Source organism: Ovis canadensis, chromosome 19 (genome assembly GCF_042477335.2).
Source record: "Ovis canadensis isolate MfBH-ARS-UI-01 breed Bighorn chromosome 19, ARS-UI_OviCan_v2, whole genome shotgun sequence".
Classification (NCBI taxonomy): Eukaryota; Metazoa; Chordata; class Mammalia; order Artiodactyla; family Bovidae; genus Ovis; species Ovis canadensis.
Genome location: NC_091263.1, coordinates 74,202,311 through 74,219,432, shown reverse-complemented (window position 1 = coordinate 74,219,432; position 17,122 = coordinate 74,202,311). Strand labels below are relative to the sequence as shown.

The window sequence follows — 17,122 nt, the reverse complement described above, 5'->3', positions numbered from 1 at the left end:
GACCTGCGGCTGCCCACGTGCCCGGGGGAGCCTGGCCGGGACACTCTGAGTCACACGCCCGATGACTGGCAGCTGCTTTAAGCCACAGTTTCTGGGGTGACATAAGTTCCGTGATGTGACTGGTTCCCCATTATATCTGCCCCTTCCACTCTTACAGAGTCCCTTCTCTTTCAACACAGTGGAGCCCGAAACGTGGGTTCAATGGTTCCAAGTCTAAACCTCTTTTATTTTCTCTCTATTTAAAGTTTTTCCTTCATAGATACATATCTTATGAAGCATAGCTGGCTTACAGTGTTTTAGGTACACAGTAAGGTGACATTTATTATTGTTGAGGTTATTTTCCATTACAGGCTATTACGAGACGTTCACTATAGTTCCTTGGGCCATAAACCTTTGTTGCTTGTTTGTATCTATCTCTTTAATTTAGAAATTTAGCATTCTATTCACACGAAGTCAAACAAGTGGAATCAAAATGTCACAAATTTTTCAGTTAGGCAAAAATTCTTAAGTTTTCTATAATATATATAGTATACGTACTATTTACGTATATGTATACAAAAGGGTTTCTACTGTGCTTGACAAAAGCTTGAGCAAGAACATTAAAAAAAAAAGAGATGGAGCAATTAGAAAACAAATTATAGGGCCACTGAATATAAAATAGAAAAAGCGGAACAAACTAGACAAAAGTGGAAGATGACCACATAGTAGGTGTTTCTAAACGTGGCTGGTCATTAGAAACAGATCTGGAGCTCTGGAGGAAAAAAAGCAATGCCTGGGAATTTGCATTTTTCAAAAAATTCCAAGATAATTCTGATATGCACCTGGATGTTTAAAAGTGATGACAGAAAAAAATAAATAAATAAAAAAATAAAGTGATGACAGGTTTATTAAATCAGAGTTTCGGTGATGTAGATTTCCATTGACCAGTCATGATACGAGGGTATTAAGTGACTAACAGCTGCAAAATCACAATATTAAAAGCTGTTTATCAGTTTTCTCAATCAAAAGCCAGACAAAAAAATAAAGATAATTATAGTTGCAAACCATAATGGCAACATGTAAATCCAACTATAAAATAATCACACGCAGTTCGGGGTCAAGCAGAGCGATGAGCTGAGCTGGAGCGCATCCTGGCACGTGTTCATCCGCCAGTCTAGGTTTGTTTGGTTGGTGAATTTAATCCATTTACATTTAAGGTAATTATCAGTATGTATCATCCTATTACCATTTTCTTACTTGTTTTGGGTTTTTTCCCGTAGGTCTTTTTCTTCTCGTGTTTCCTGCCTAGAGAAATTCCTTTCGTATTTGCTGTGAAGCTGGTTTGGTGGTGCTGAATTCTGTTGAGTTCTGCTTGTCTGGAAAGTTTCTCGGTTGCTCCATCCACCCTGGAGGAGTCTGCTGGCTCGAGTGTTCCTGACTGTAGGATCTTTCTTTCCTCACTGTAGACACATCCTGCCGATTCCTTCTGACTTGCAGTTTCTGTGGAGGAACCAGCTGATGGCCTGAGGGGAGTTCCCTTGTGTGTTATCTGCCCGTCTCCCTTTGTTGCTTTGAGTTTTATTTACTTTGTCTTTAATTTTTGTCCCTTTGATTACTATGGGTCTCGGTGGGCTCCTCCTTGGGTTTATCCTGCGTGGGGCTCTCTCTGCTTCCTGGACTTGGTTGACTATTTCCTTTCCCACATTAGGGAAGTTTTCAGCTGTTACCTCTTCACAGATTTTCTCAGGTCCTTCCCTCCTTCTCCTTCTGAGACCCCTTTGTGAGTGTTGGTGCAGGTAATGTTGTCCCAGAGGCCCTTCTTGTCTTAGGCAGCTTTCATTTCTTTCCACTCTTTTCTCTGCACTTCACTGTGCGGCAGGACCTCCAGCACTCTGCCCTCCAGGCCACTTATCTGCTCTTTGGCCTCCGCCGCTCTGCTGTTGACTCCTGCCAGGGTATCACTCATCTCTGTTTGCTTGCTCTTTAGGTCTCCCAAGTTTTGGGTTCACATTTCCCGCATCTTCTCCACTGTTTTCCCCAGACCGTTCGCTCCCGTTATTCTGAATTCTTTTTCTGGAAGGTTGCTTATCTCCACTTCACTTAGTTGTTCTGGGGGTTTTATCTTGTCCCTCCATCGGGTACGTGACTGCTTTTTCATCGTGATGAACTCTCTGTAATGTGGTTTTTGTTTTAGCCACTGTGGGATTGTGTTTCCTCTTGCTTCTTCTGTCTGCCCTCTGACGGAGGAGGCCAAGAGGCTAAGACCTTCCTGATGGGAAAAACTGGGTCTTGCTCTGGTGGGCAGGGCCTTGGTCAGTAAAGCTTTAACCCAGTGATCTGCTGATGGGCAGGGTCGCACTCCCTCCCTGTTAGTTGTCTGACCCAGCCCCACGGTCTGCAGCCTCTACGGTAGGGTTAATGGTGACCTCCAGAGGACTTGCACTCAGGAGGATCTTCTAGGACTGCTGCGGCCAGCGTCCTGCCCTCTGGGGACCCCTGCCAACCCACACCTCCATAGGGATTTGATTGTACTGTCCTGCTGCGTCTTGGATGTGGGGTATCTGCTGTGGGTGGCGTCCAGCCTTCTCTTGTCGACGGCTCTTCAACAGCTGCTGCGGCTTTGATGCTCTCACAGGAGGGGCTGGGCGCACGTGCTTCCACGCCGCCATCTTGAACTGGAAGCCTAAACCTTTTTTAAAATCACTGAGAATGTGGGTGGAGGGAGGGAAAGGGTAACATTTTCTATTGCACATGCTATCTATGAAAACAATTACAGATGACAGAACAGGTTAATAGGATATAACTGAAACAGTTACATAAGTTACCCAATGCCATAACTAAAAATGTCCTGAAGTATTCCTGCTCTTGCTATGACAGGGGATGTTGGCCCTGTTGTTCTGCCTTATGGAAATGTGTCTTAAAATTTCCTCACATCATTTCTGCCTTGACCGCCTTTCTTTACTTTTCCCATAGTCTGAAGTTCCTTCTTCATAAACTCTTTCTTCATTTAGACATGGGGCCATGAACGCTCACTGCTGTTGAGAAAGTAAGTGTTAGTCGCTCAGTCGTGCCCAACTCTTTGCAACCCCACGGACTGCAGCCCACCAGGCTCCTGTGTCCATGAGATTTTTCAAGCAAGGACACTGCTGCTGCTGCTAAGTCACTCCAGTCGTGTCCGACTCTGCGCGACCCCATAGACGGCAGCCCACCAGGCTCCGCCATCACTGGGATTCTCCAGGCAAGAACACTGGAGTGGGTTGCCATTTCCTTCTCCAGGGGATCTTCCCAGCCCAGGGATGGAACCCAGGTCTTCCGCACTGCAGGCAGAGTCCTTACCCACTGAGCTATAAGGGAAGCCCTGAGGGCTGCTGCGTGTTAAATGTACGTCCAAGTCCTAAGACGTGTGTGGGCACAGAAGGGCTGCGAGGTGCCTCAGCCTCTGCGACCCTTCACGAGGACACTGCTGTCAATGCTGCTGGAGGCGGTTAAACCAGCAGGGCGGTGTCATGGTCGAGGCACGCCCCTGCCTTTTCTTGACCACCGGGGGTCACGAAGGGGATTTTAACCCCTTTAGTGTGGATCCCCCGAAAGTTGCATCAGCTGGGATCAAGACACGGAGGTGAACTAACAGGTGTGATGTCCCAGCCGAGGAACCCGGCCCATTCCCCACGTCCACGCGGGGGAGGCAGAAGCAGACCCTGGGCCTCACCTGTCCACGTCCCTTGCCCTCTCCCCTCCTGCAGCCTGGCGCGGCCAGAGGGTCCTGGGGAGGATGGATGTGGGCGTTCACAGACGGACCCCGCACCACCCAGCCGCACTGTGGGAAAGCCCCGTGAGGTCTTCATCTTTCTGAGGAAAACGCATCAGGCCTCCGCGCGTTTGGGTCTCTCTCCATTGCCACTCATCTTCCTTTCTGACAAAGGCAGCCACACATCTGGAAGTTACCCCTTGCCTTTGCCTTCATCCGTTTTATTTGCAAGGTTCCCTCAACTCTGTGGCAAGTGTTCATTCCCTGGCGGCTCAGACGGTAAAGCATCCGCCTGTGGTGCGGGAGACCTGGGTCCTATCCCTGGGTCAGGAAGATTCCCCTGGAGGAAGGCATGGCAACCCACTCCAGTGTTCTCGCCTGGAGAATCCCATGGCGGGCTACAGTCCACGCGGTCCCAAAGAGCTGGACACGACGGAGCAACTAAGCACAGCACACAGTTCATTTTCTATTTAGAGAAGCCTTGAAGATAAATGGAGTTTAAATCACAGGTGATTGTCAACAAAGACGTTCAACGCAGAGCACATGGTCCACAGACACGGCGAAGTGGCAGCGTCAGTGGCCTGGCCGTAGCTCAATCAGGGACACCCACGGAGGATCCCGGGTGGGGGGCGGGGGGCCCTGCCCGCAGCCTGCCGACAGCGCATCCCAGCTCCGGTCCCCCCCCACCAGCCTGCGGGTCCGGTAACGGTGGGCCCAGATGGTCTCCAAGGTCATCCTCAGAAAGTCATTCTGCGGAGGGCTCTTTTTGCCATGTATTCGGGAACCAGGGCAGGCCCACTGGGAAAGGCCATTAGGCACAATCCAATCCACTAAGATGAGCATACAGGTTCCCACCCACACGCCACCCCCCTTCAGATGCATCTGGCAGGTCCTGACCGCCAGCAGTTAGTAACTGGGCCCGATCGCCGTAATGAGATTTGCACTCAGCGGTGAAGGAGAAGGCTCTGCGGACTAATCTGGTTAATGGAGCGCTTAAACGTGCACGCTGAAAACATTCCGCCGCGGCCACTCTGAGCGCAAGCGAAACGGCGCCGGCAGCCAGGAGCCGCGGCGGGTCACACAAGTATATCTTTATTAAAAAAAAAAAATTTTTTTTCAACTTCTCTTGAAATAGATGCCACTCCCCTAGAGCTGAACTTGGACTTTGAAGGCAGAGGCAGTCTCAGCTGCGCTCAGGCTGGAAAACCCAGCACCGGCTGAGTAACTGCACAAGGTGCTGCGTGGGTATGATGGTTCCAGGCGGTCTGCGGGGCGTGGGGGGTGGAGAGGGGTCACGGCACACAGCTCTTCTAAGCTATAGCGCTGTTTTTCCTGGTCGGTCTTTAACTGGCTGGTTTTGATCAGAGGCACAGACCCTGGGGTCTGAGTCAGCCCTTGGCCTGCAGGCTCTGTGCTCTTGAGCAAGTTGCTTGAGCCCTCTGTGCTTCAGCTTCCTCACCAGTAACAGGGAGGTAATAATTTTTGTGCTTCATAGAAGGGCTGTGAAAGTTACATGAACTGACATGCATGAGTGCTGACCAGTCAATGCTGGACATACAGTGAAAACTTTATGTGGGAGACATAGTTTACTGTTATTTACAAAACAATCTCCCTTGGCGGCTCAGCTGGTAAAGAATCCGCCTGCAGTGCGGGAGACCTGGGATCAGTCCCGGGTTGGGAAGATCCCCTGGGGAAGGGAAAGGCTGCCCACTCCAGTATTCTGGTCTGGAGAATCCTGTGGACTGTATAGAGTGACTTTCACTCATAAAACAGCATCAACTCTCCTCTCGAAACCCCTTTGCGTTTCTGTAGTCGCTGTTGTTTTAATATTTATTTATTTGTTGGTTTAATTAGCTGCTCCGCGTCTGAGTTGCAGGATTTTTAGTTGTGGCATGCAAGCTCCTAGCTGTGGCAGGTGAGAGCTAGGCCCCCAGTCAGGGACGGAACCAGGGCCCCTGCACGGGGACATTGTTTCTTAGCCGATGGGTCACCAGGGAAATCCCCCAAATTGCCTTTGTAAATACCACATGCCTGAGAACCTGTGTCTTACGAAATCGTGTTACCACACTCATTGTTAAATGGACATTTCCCTATTGCTGCTGCTGTTCAGGCGCTCAGTTGTATCCGACTCTTTGCGACCCCATGGACTGCAGCAAGCCAGGCTCCACTGTCCTTCACTATCTCCCGGAGTTTGCTCAAATTCATGTCCATTGAGTCAGTGACACCAGCCAACCATCTCATCCTCTGTCGTCCCCTTCTCCTCCTGCCCCCAATCTTTCCCAGCATCAGGGTCTTTTCTAATGAGTCAGCTCTTCGCCTCCGGTGGCCAAAGTATTGGAGCTTCAGCTTCAGCTTCAGCATCAGTCTTTCCAGTGGATATTCACAGTTGTTTTCCTTTAGGATTGACTGGGTTTATTTCCTTGCTGTCCAAGGGACTCTCAAGAGTCTTCTCCAACACCACAGTTCAAAAGCATCTATTCTTTGGTGCTAACCCCTCTTTATGGTCCAACTCTCACATCCATGCATGACCACTGGAAGAACCATAGCTTTGGCGAGACAGAACTTTGTTGACGAAGTGGCCTGCTGCGGGGTGGGGCCCTGGCAGCAGCGGTTCTAGGAAGCGCTGCACGCTGGCCTAAGGCCTTTCGGAGGAGGTCGCCATTACCCACCACAGTGCAGCCTCAGGCCAAACTACAGGGAGGGAGCGTAGCCCCACCCATCAGCAGAAAATTGGATTAAGGATTCACTGAGCAAGGCCCTTATGATTATACAGTGGAAGTGAGAAATAGATTGAAGGGCCTAGATCTGATAGATAGAGTGCCTGATGAACTATGGAATGAGGTTCGTGACATTGTACAGGAGACAGGGATCAAGACCACCCCATGGAAAAGAAATGCAGAAAAGCAAAATGGCTGTCTGGGAGGCCTTACAAATAGCTGTGAAAAGAAGAGAAGTGAAAAGCAAAGGAGAAAAGGAAAGATATAAGCATCTGAATGCAGAGTTCCAAAGAACAGCAAGGAGAGATAAGAAAGCCTTCCTCAGCGATCAATGTAAAGAAATAGAGGAAAACAACAGAATGGGAAAGACTAGAGATCTCTTCAAGAAAATTAGAGATACCAAGGGAACATTTCATGAAAGAAGGGCTCAATAAAGGACAGAAATGGTCTGGACCTAACAGAAGCAGAAGATATTAAGAAGAGGTGGCAAGAATACACAGAAGAACTGTACAAAAAAGATGTTCATGACCCAGATAATCGTGATGATGTGGTCACTCATCTAGAGCCAGACATCCTGGAATGTGAAGTCAAGTGGGCCTCAGAAAGCATCACAACGAACAAAGCTAGTGGAGGTGATGGAATTCCAGTTGAGCTGTTTCAAATCCTGAAAGATGATGCTGTGAAAGTGCTGCACTCAGTATGCCAGCAAATTTAGAAAACTCAGCAGTGGCCACAGGACTGGAAAAGGTCAGTTTTCATTCCAATCCCAAAGGAAGGCAATGCCAAAGAATGCTCAAACTACCGCACAATTGCACTCATCTCACATGCTAGTAAAGTAATGCTCAAAATTCTCCAAGCCAGGCTTCAGCAATACGTGAACCGCAAACCTCCTGATGTTCAAGCTGGTTTTAGAAAAGGCAGAGGAACCAGAGATCAAATTGCCAACATCCATTGGATCATCGAAAAAGCAAGAGAGTTCCAGAAAAACATCAATTTCTGCTTTATTGACTATGCCAAAGCCTTTGACTGTGTGGATCACAATAAACTGTGGAAAATTCTGAAAGAGATGGGAATACCAGACCACCTCTCCTGCCTCTTGAGAAACCTATATGCAGGTCAGGAAGCAACAGTTAGAACTGGACACGGAACAACAGACTGGTTGCAAATAGGAAAAGGAGTATGTCAAGGCTGTATATCGTCACCCTGCTTATTTAACTTCTATGCAGAGTACATCATGAGAAACGCTGGGCTGGAAGAAACACAAGCTGGAATCAAGATCACCGAGAGAAATACAAATAACCTCAGATATGGAGATGACACCACCCTTATGGCAGAAAGTGAAGAGGAACTAAAGAGCCTCTTGATGAAAGTGAAAGAGGAGAGTGAAAAAGTTGGCTTAAAGCTCAACATTCAGAAAACAAAGATCATGGCATCTGATCCCATCACTTCATGGCAAATAGATGGGGAGACAGTGGAAACAGTGTCAGACTTTAATTTTTTGGGCTCCAAAATCACTGCAGATGGTGATTGCAGCCATGAAATTAAAAGATGCTTACTCCTTGGAAGGAAAGTTATGACCAACCTAGACAGCATGTTAAAAAGCAGAGACATTACTTTGCCAACAAAGGTCCATCTAGTCAAGGCTATGGTTTTTCCAGTGGTCATGTATGGATGTGACAGTTGGACCGTGAATAAAGCTGAGCGCCGAAGAATTGATGCTTTTGAACTGTGGTGTTGGAGAAGACTCTTGAGAGTCCCTTGGGCTGCAAGGAGATCCAACCAGTCCATCCTAAAGGAGACCAGTCCTGGGTGTTCATTGGAAGGACTGATGCTGAGGCGGAAACTCCAATACTGTGGCCACCTCATGCGAAGAGTTGACTCATTGGAAAAGACTCTGATGCTGGGAGGGATGGGGGGCAGGAGGAGAAGGGGACGACCCAGGATGAGATGGCTGGATGGCATCACGGACTCGATGGACGTGAGTCTGAGTGAACTCCGGGAGTTGGTGATGGACAGGGAGGCCTGGCGTGCTGCGATTCATGGGGTCGCAAAGAGTCAGACACGACTGAGCGACTGAACTCAGAACTCAGAGGAAGGCCCTGCCCACCAGAGCAAGAGCCAGTTTTCCCCACAGCCAGTCCCTCCCATCGGGAAGCATGCACAGGCCTCTTATCCTCGTCCATCAGAGAGCGGACAGAATGAAAGCCACACTCACAGAAAGCTAACCAAGCTGATCCCGTAGGTCCCAGCTTTGTGTGACTCAATGCAACTATGAGCCACATGGTACAGACGGGTCATGGTGGAGAGTTCCAACAAAATGCGGTCCACTGGAGAAGGGAATGGCAAACCACTTTAGCATCCTTGCCTGGAGAATATTTCCCTGTTTATCAAGCAAAAGCCTCCATTTTGTGCCTGTAACTGAGACCAGATAGGTGGGATAGCTTGTCCAAGGCTGCACAGCAAGTTGGCCGTAAAGTATGAATCCGAACACGGGTCCGGGCCCCTCCTTTTGCACCTTGGAAATCACTGATATCATCTGATCCCACCCACAGGGGCTTCTCAGTGTTTCGGGCAAGAAAAGCAACTGGGAACCAGGAGCGAGTGTGTCTGGGGCCCCTCACACACAGGTTGCTGCAGGCTCTTGTCGGACTTCCCCCTCGCTTGCTTCAAATCCACAAGAGGTCTCTGTGGACGTGTGTTTCCTCTGATTTAATGTTTGACCACCAAGCAATACTTTCTCTTTCCTAAGCAGCAACTGTATTTCCTTTTAAGGAATTCTCCAGCACTGGGTGAATTCTTCGGGCAACTGTCAGTCAGAGCGTGTGCCACCCTCCAGCCAGGGGCTGGCCCAGGGCCCAAGGAAGGCGGCCGGACACTCCCTGACCCTCGCACAGAGTGATACAGAGGGAAGGCCCTTGCAGAGCTCACTCACACCCATACACTCTGGGCATGCGGGGTGTGTGTGTGTGTGTGTGTGTGCACAGCAGGGCAGCGGGCAGAGCGTGCCCTGCTGCAGGAAGCCCGGTGAGCATCCTGGGCCCTGATCTGCTGTTTCAAGCCCTGCCTTCCAGGCTCTGGGGCGCCCCAGGAGCGACCCAACAGGCCTCCAAGCTACGCCCCTTTGGCTCAAGTCAGCCAGCTTTGATTCCCATTGTTTGTGATCAGAGACGCTTGACAGAGACAACTCAGCCTGCGACCCGTCTTGACCTGCTGACGACCTAACCTGCTGACTGAACCGCCTGGTGCAACTCTGGACAGGCAGAAGGTGGTCGCCCCGTGGAGACGGGAGGAGGGAGTGTGCTCTGGAGGAGGAGCCTGGGGAGGAGGGGAGGAGGGCTGAGAACGGTTCAGCTGAGCTGCCTCTTCAGCCCAGCAGAGCAGGCTGGCAGCCGGAGACTGGGAACAAGGCGTTACATCAGGGCAAGAGTCCTGTGTCTTTAGTGCCCAAGAGCGGGGCAAGGCAGGCAGCGCGCTCTGGCTGGCAAACCTGGAGACGGACAAGGTGAGAACCTGGGGCAGAAAAGTTCCAGGACGCGATCCTCTCCCAGGAAAGTCCACCCACGGCCACAGCTAAGCAGTCCTGTGCAGGGGCCCTTTGAAGCGAAAGCAGCGCCGTTTTAAGGACAGTCTTGATGATCAGAAGTCGGTATCCACTGCTTTCTTTCATCCCACCTGCATCTGTGAGTGGACACTGCCCAGTGCTGGGGTAAACACCAACACCTGCTCCGCACATGGTTAAGAGCCGGAGAGAAGCGGACAGACAGACGAGGAAGCCCCAATCACAGCAGGGCAGTGCACACCTGGGGGTGGGGTTCAAAGGACAAGGGCGGTCACCCCCCGTCAGCTAAGACTGGCTCCGGAGCCCTGTTGATACCGAAATGCACGGATGTTCAAGTCTCACGTAAAACGCGCATCGTAGTTGCAAAGCATGCATTTTCCCATGGACTTTCAGTCATCTCTAGGTCACTCATAACACCAAACAGAACCAAGTGCTATGTAAATAGGTGTAAATTCTATGCAAATAACTATGAATATAATAGAATTGCCATGCAAACGGCTGTAAGTACAATGCAAATACTGTGTAAATAGCTGCCAGTGTACAGCAAATTCACGTTTTGCTTTTGGAACTTCCTGGAACTAAAAACAAATAAGTGTCCAATCTGTGGCTGGTTGAGTCTGCAGACAAAACCCTGAGGATTAGGAAGGCCAACGGAAGGCCAGCTTTACTGGTCCCTATGGAAGTAGGTCTCCAATAGTTGGCGGAGAGGCATGAAGACCCCAGGAGAGTTCCTGTTACTAGTATATGGTCGCTGTTTATCTTTCCTTTAACTCATCTCCCCTTTAGCTCTCACATGGATGGAAGGAGCATGGCTGGGTCAAGGTGGGCTTTGCTCTGCTCCCAAAGGCCTGACAGTGCCACCCAGGCCCCGAGGGACATGCCCGGAACCCCGAGTTCCTTGCCACCAAAACGTGGTCCAAGGAGCAGCCGCATCCTTTCCTGGGAGCCTGTTAGAAACGCAGAATTCCAGGCCCCACCCCAGGCCCACAGAACCGCAGTCTAAGAAGGTTCGCGGGTGATTCCCAACATGTGGACCCTTGAGGAACACCAGTCCAGTAAAGCCCTTAGGGGAGGCCCTGAGACATTCACGTAAGAGCAGGTTATCTGGAAGGACCAGGCACCCACAGCAGTCGTGGCGGTGTGTGACCAGCATCCTTGCTACTTGCGGGGACCGAGCAGAAGGGTGCCGGATGGGGTGAGGTTTGTCCAGACAAGTGCCCGAGGGCTAGATGTAGGGGAGGGCTGCCTGCTGAGACGCAGACGTCTGGGTCCATTTAAATTCCAGATGAAGGAGGGGGGCAGCTTCCCCGGTGGCTCAGAGGTGAAGGAGCCGCCCACCAGTGCAGGAGGCAGGGGTCTGATCCCTGGTCCAGGAGGATCTCAGATGCCCAGGGGGCCACTAAACCCGTGACGCTGTTACTGAGCCTGTGCTCTCGAGCCCGGGAAGCGCGGCTGTCGGGAAGCGCGCTGACTGAAGCCGCCCGCCCGGCCAGGCACCGCAGCACCGCCTGCGTGAGCCATTTTACAACAGGGGGTCCTGGTGAGGAACACAGAACTAAAAAGCCACCACCAACCGGAAGAGTTCAGGGAAGGTCGAAAGGAGACGCCACCTGTCCGACCACCTCCCAGAATCCTCTCTGCATCCATCCTGGCCGAACAAGACCGCTCGACCGGGAAGCACTCTGAGTCAGAAGGACTGGCTGAAGACAACCCGGAAGCTGCCCCATCACCGCCAAGGCCGAGACTGCGAGCCACGTGGCAGAGCGGTCCTCCTGCCTCCCCTCACCCTGCTGCTCTCCACCCGGCGCCCTTTCCCAATAGAATCTCTTTCTTTGTCAGCACGTGTGTCTCCTCGGACAATTCATTTCCGAGTCTTAGACAAGAGCCCAGTTTCGGGCCTGGAAGGGGTCCCCCTTCCTGCAACACCACCTGGCTGCCTAGAGCCTGTGCTCCAGGGCGAGAGGAGCTTCCACTGTGAGAAGGCCGCGTGCCACAGCTGAGCGTAGCCCCCACCTGTCCCAGCTGAAGAAAGCCCGCACGCAGCAGCGCAGACCCAGTACAGCCAAAAATGAAAATGAGTAGTAAAATTATTGAAAAAATTCTGATGGGGATTTCCCTGGCAGTCCAGGGGTTAGGACCCCAGGCTTTCACTGCATGGGGCAAGGTTCCGTCCCTGATTAGGGAACTAAGGTCTTGCAAGCTGTATGGCACAGTCAAATGAATAGTTTAACGTTTTCAGTAAACAGTGAATTAATTTTCAGTATGACTGTGTCCCATGTAATATTTGGGACGTGGTTATGGTAAAGTTTTATTCATTGCCTGTCTGAAACGCAAATGGAACTGGGCATGTGTGTTTCTAGCTGTGTGAAGCTTACAACTCTAGCCTACCGGGATCCAGTTGTTAACTCTCAACGTTTAAAAGGGTTTGAAACTGTTAATACAAAGGGTTCATTAAGAACCACCGAAAGAGCAGAACAAGAGACTTAAATTAAGGGGCATGAGGACAATTGATTATAATATTTCTAACACAGGAATGAATGTTGTCAAATCACCAATTTCTCCCCACAAAAGAGCAAGAACCAGAGATGGCGTTGAAAAGCCAAAGTGTTAGTTGCTCAGGTCTGTCTGACTGTTCGGGCCCCCATGGACTGTAGCCCTCCAGGCTCCTCTGTCCCTGGGATTCTCCAGGCCAGCATACTGGAGTGGGGTGCCATTCTCTCCTCCAGGGGATCTTCTCAACCCAAGGATCGAAACTGGGTCTCCCACATTGCAGGCAGATTCTTCACCATCTGAGCCAGAGAGGCGGCAGAGGGTTTAGTAAAGTCCCGGGTGTTCACTGGAAGGACTGATGCTGAAGCTGAAAGTCCAGTCCTTTGGCCACCTGATGCGAAGAGCTGACTCATTTGAAAAGACCCTGATGCTGGGAAAGATTGAAGGTGGGAGGAGAAGGGGATGACAGAGGATGAGATGGTTGGATGGCATCACCAACTCGATGGACATGGGTTTGGATGGACTCCAGGAGATGGTGATGGACAGGGAGGCCTGGCGTGCTGCAGTTCATGGGGTCACAGAGTCGGACATGACTGAGCGACTGAACTGAACTGAACTGCTGGGAAAATAAAGACGAATTTCTACCTAATAGCTCACAGTTTTATAGACCCAAAGGTGAAGACAGACTCTAAAAGATGCCGCAGAGTGTCTTTGTTACCCAGGTGGAGAGAAGGCATCTTAAATTAAAAAAGCCATAAATCAAGGGGCTTCGCTTTGGCTCAGCGACAAAGCCTCCGCCTGCCAACGCAGGAGGCCCAGTTCTGGTCCCTGGTCTGGGGAGACCCAGCCTGCCGTGGGCCAGCTGAGCCCACGCGCCATCACTATGCAGTCAGCGCCCTGGAGCCTGGCAGCCGTAGCCCTGAAGCCCAGACCCCTGAGCCGCTCTGCACGAGAAGGGAAGCCCCCGCAACGAGAGGCCCTCAGGCCTCAGCCAAGAGAAGCCCCCAGCGACACACAGCCAGAGAGCAGCCGGAGCAGACACAGAGACCTGGCTCAGGCAGAGAAACAGTGAAAGTGAGCACACGCACGCACAGAGACCACAAGACGAAGAAAGGGAAACAGCGGAGCAGGGACTTGATTCCGCCAAAACTCAGGAGTTCCTTTCAGTGAAGGATGCCAGGGAGAAACAGGGGAGGACAAGGAAGAGACAGAGCTGCTTACCAGAGACAATCGGGGCTCATTTATCAGAGGTACCAGGAGCTCTTCAAAATCAACAAGAAAAAGGCAACTGACCCCAAGGGGAAAAAGGGCAGGGAATATAGATGGGGAGTTTGTGACAGAAGCAGAACGCCAAGGGACTAGAAAGAGCACTGAGGAGATACTCAGCGACCAGAGAAACGCCGCCGCTCTGTACAAGCCCGTGTTAGCCTGCGGGGGGAGGCGGGAAGCCTGCGGTCAGGGAGGGGCTGTGGAGAGCTGTCCCCGGCTGGGGCCAGTGGCCGGCTGCAGGCCTGGCCAGCACCTCCTGGTCCCGTTCTCACACAGCTCCAGGGGGCACAGCACGGTCCTTTGGGGGCAGCTGTCATGAGCCCCCGGTGGCCGTTGCTGGGGCAGTGTGGACGCACCCTGAAAAGTCATCCGATCGCAAAGCAGTGGCCAGACACCCCCAAAGGAACAGGTGCGCCTGCTGAGCGCTTCATGACCAAACGGGAAGACAGAACAAAGCTGTCACACACTTCCATCCCTGTGTACTCGAAAACACAGACGGCCTGAATACGGCACAGTCACGAGCCGCATCCAGGAGAGAAAAGGCGCATGTGCTCGGAAGAACGGGGACGGGGATGTGGAGATGCAGAAAATGGTAAGCGAGAAAAACAACTGAAATGAAGGGGAGCAATCAGATAAAGACGCATGTAACTGAAGGAGGAAAGAGGCGCCCACGCCAAGTAGCGTGAAACAAGCGGAGTCCCAGGGGAGCCCAGCCCCCCGCTCGGGAAGGCCAGGAGCAAGCATGTGACTGAGGACCAACCGGGCGCCTGCAGGCGCCGTCCTCGCCCCTGTGGGGCCCGGTCCACGGTCTCCGAGCCTCTGACCTGCAGGAGCCCCGGCCACCAGGCCATTCCCGTCTGCGGGCTGCAGGCAGACACCCTGCTTCTGGGCGGAGAGGGGCCGCTGCCCTCAGCTTCCTGGGGAAATGCCGTCCCTCGGGGCGGGGAGACCCCACTGCTGAGCCGGCCCCACGGTCTGACTCATCCATCTGAGCTGCTCACACTCTGGGTCTTGACCAGAGGGGTGGAGGGCCCCCAGGACGCCCCCCTCTCTGACCACAGCCTTGGACGGGCAGGGAGTGCCAGCCCCTCTACTTGAAGACATCCCGTAGGCGGCTCTGAGGAACATCGCAGGCGGGAAACCGTGGGTTCTGTGGGGTTTTCAGACTGTGAGACAGGCTTAAAAATTAGCACCACTGCCGTTGCTTAGCCGAAGAAGGCTTGGTGGGATCGTATCTGCTTTGTTAGGCAATTCTAATTATGAGTCGACAGTGTGGACAAGCTTCCCTGCTGGCTCAGAGGGTAAAGCGTCCGCTTGCAATGCGGGAGACCCGGGTTCGATCCCTGGGTCGGGAAGATCCCCTGGAGAAGGAAATGGCAACCCACTCCAGTATTCTTGCTGGGAGGATCCCATGGACAGAGGAGCCTGGTAGGCTACAGTTCACGGGGTAGCAAAGAGTCGGACACGACTGAGCGACTTCACTAATGTGGACTAGAATTTTATTAGAACCACTAGTCTGCAATTAAGCAAAGGAACAGGAGGTGAAATCAGCACACAGGAATAAACAGCCTTAAAAGTATGTCTCAGAGGACATCAGGAAGCTGAAATCCCTTGTGTGATAAAAACAAAGAAGATATTTGGGGGTAAACTTCACAATAAGTATGCAAAGCCTACATTAAACACCTTCCGGTTCAGTCACCTTTAGAAGACAAACAAACACAGATATTCTTGCTTCTTAGAATGACATCATCTTACAGCTGCGAGTTTTCCTTAAAGCGACTTATGAAGTTTAAACGATCCCCGTAAACATAGCGACAAGCTTCCTTGTGAAGTTAGATTATTAACAACTTATCAACCAGAGGCGTGTTAATGAATCTCCTGCTGCCTGAATGTTATGGACCAGAGTGTTTCAATATTCACTCATACAACAAATCACCAGTCACAGGCGTTAGTTTCTGCAAAAACCCCCCAGCCAGTAATATGCTAATACTAAAGCTCCTGGGAAGACCCCCTGGAGAAGGAAATGGCAACCCACTCCAGTATTCTCGCCTGGAAATTCCCATGGACAGAGGAGCATGGTAGGCTACGGTCCATGTGGTCGCAAAGAGTCGGACACAACTGAGCAACTTCACTTCATTTCAAAGCTCTTAAGCTTAAAAATGCAAGAATCGAATTAAATATCTGAGAGGCAAGAAGGCCTGGCCAGACACCGAAGCCACCTTTTCAGCCAGCATGGTACTGGCATGGAAACGTCAGAGGAGCCCACGGAGTCCAAAAATAGCCCCGGGCAGAGAGAGGAATCTGGCAACTGATAAAGGTGGCATCTCAAGTCACTGGGGCAAGATGCCTTGATAACAAACAAGAGACTAGTTATCTGGGAGAAAACAACATTAGGTCTACAGCTCATACCTTACCTGAGAACAAATGCCAAATGGGTCAGGGATCCAAGCGTTGAAAAACAGAGCCGCCGGAAAACCAGGATCCTGAGGTCCCTCCCGGCTCTCAGAGGCTGCGATTTCAACTCCTCGGCAAGGGAACTGAAGGCAGAGGGCCCCCGTGAGGACACTTACGGGTGCTGTGCCTTTTGGACCACCGGGCTCGCCCACCACACGGCTGGGAGGCACGGGGGTCTTACAGACACATTTCTGCGGAGGTTGCCTGCGCTCCAGCCCACGGTACCTGCCAAACACTTCCCAGACACCCCTGCACCTGAGGCAGACCATGAGGACCAAGGTCAGAACCGTCAGAGATAACACGTGGCTTTCTCTCTAAGTGAAAACGCTCCTGGGCTTGTGCGGAAATTAACCATCATCCCCACAGCCCCCACGGGGTGCTGAGCTGGAGAAACACAGCCAAGTCAGACCTGGGAGCTTGCGGTCTGGGTAGGAAGGGGGCCCCCAGTCAGGCCAGGCTATTACGGGAGTAGTAACATTTAGCACTTCTCTAATGCGGTCCAAAGCCAGCGTTCCCACACCTGCTGTAATAGGAACAGGACCGCGCACGGCCCAGTGAGATCTTAAATCACTCTCCGAGAGCGACAAGCTTGACTTGGCTGACTTCCCAAGGGTCCCAACTGGCCTCCCACCCCAGAGAAGGAGCCTCTGGGCCTGGCGGGGCGGGGCTGGGAAAGGGGAGGGTAGCTACAAATACCAGGGGCGGGGGGTTCTGGACGGGGCTTCCACATGGCGCTAGTGGTAAAGAACTCGCCTGCCAATGCGGGAGACTCAGGTTCGGTCCCCAGGTCGGGAAGATCCCCTGGCGGAGGGCACAGCAACCCACTCCAGTATTCTTGCCTGGAGAATCCCATGGACAGAGGAGCTGGCTACAGCTCCGGCGGGCTACAGTCCCTGGGGTCGCAAG

The 17,122-nt window shown here is 51.8% G+C and overlaps 1 protein-coding gene across 1 annotated transcript in view; it reads right to left on the bottom strand.

Moving 5' to 3' along the window:
* The window catches only part of MGLL (monoglyceride lipase), a 111,456-nt gene extending 94,995 nt beyond the window's left edge, over positions 1-16,461 (bottom strand). Inside the window, exon 1 of the mRNA XM_069562182.1 lies at positions 16,177-16,461. The gene's annotated coding sequence lies outside the window, so the exon portion shown is untranslated. The remainder of the gene's footprint in view (positions 1-16,176) is intronic.
* Positions 16,462-17,122: the final 661 nt, after the last annotated feature.